The sequence below is a fragment of the Elephas maximus genome, chromosome 14 (genome assembly GCF_024166365.1).
Source record: "Elephas maximus indicus isolate mEleMax1 chromosome 14, mEleMax1 primary haplotype, whole genome shotgun sequence".
Taxonomy (NCBI): domain Eukaryota; kingdom Metazoa; phylum Chordata; class Mammalia; order Proboscidea; family Elephantidae; genus Elephas; species Elephas maximus.
This window is the reverse complement of record NC_064832.1, coordinates 9609085-9610398: the sequence shown is the minus strand read 5'-3', so window position 1 is coordinate 9610398 and position 1314 is coordinate 9609085. Positions and strand designations below refer to the sequence as shown.

The 1314-nt window shown below is 39.7% G+C and overlaps 1 pseudogene; it reads left to right on the top strand.

The window, feature by feature from the left end:
- Positions 1 to 1021, top strand: LOC126058115 (olfactory receptor 2AK2-like; annotated as a pseudogene).
- Positions 1022 to 1314: the final 293 nt, after the last annotated feature.

The window sequence follows — 1314 nt, the reverse complement described above, 5'->3', positions numbered from 1 at the left end:
ATGGAATTTTCAGATATGGTCTGCTTTGTTTTGATTTAAGCCATGAAGACAGAAAATCAAACTTTTGGAGCAGAGTTTATACTTCTTGGTCTTTTCCAATATGGCCAAATGAACAAGATACTCTTTGTTGCCATTACTGTCATCTTCTCAGTGGCTTTGATGGGAAATATCATACTGATCTACCTCATCCGATTGGACACTCTGCTCCACACTCCCATGTACTTCCTCCTCAGTCAGCTCTCCTTCATTGACATGGTGTACATCTCCGCCACGGTACCCAAGATGGCAGCAAACTTCCTGTCAAATGATAAGACTGTTACTTCTTTAGACTGTAAGATTCAAACCTTTGTGGTTTTGACCCTTGGTGGAACTGAAGCTCTTCGTCTTGGTTTCATGTCTTATGATAGATATGTAGTGATCTGTCACCCTTTACATTATCCTGTGCTCATGAGCAAGATGATCTGTTTGTCCATGGTCACATGTGCATGGGCCAGTAGTTCTATCAATGCTTTAATACATACACTGTATGTATTTCAACGTCCATTCTGTACATCTCGGATCATTAACCACTTTTTCTGTGAAGTTCCATCTCTAATGCCTTTGGTGTGTCAGGACACCTCCCAGTATGAGTATAGTGTCCTCTTTAGTGGCCTTGTCATTCTGTTACTACCATTCATGGCCATTCTGGCTTCCTATGCCTGAGTGCTTATTGTGGTGTACCAGATGAGCTCAGGTAAAGGGCAGACAAAAGCCATCTCCACGTGTTCCTCTCATCTGATTGTGGCAAGCCTATTCTATGGGACTACTCTCTCCACCTATACAAGGCCACATTCCTTGCATTACCCTGAGGAAGATAAAGTGGTGGCGGTGTTTTACAGTATCATTACACCTCTTCTGAACCCATTTATCTACAGTCTGAGGAATAAGGAGGTCATGGGGGCCATGAGAAGAGTGCTGGGAAAATAGACATTTGTACAGAAAATATGACTTTAGGAACCCTTTATAGTTTGAGACTGAACAACATGATTTGATTAGCCTACTGTCTAGAGAGAAGTAAGCTCAAAGAAATGTTTACAAAATAAATAAATGTAACAATGCCTTGGTTTCTACACTTCTCAGAAATAACTAAAGCTTTGTTATTGGAACTGGGTGGATTTGCCGTGTAAAAGCAAGAGAATGGTTGCCATTTTCAACTTTATCTTCTAAAGCAATAGATTTAATCCCTGTCAACACAATGCTCCCATGTCATAACAAATTTTTAGTACCTTTTTAATATTCTGAAATAAAATGCACATGAAATATAATTTACCATAT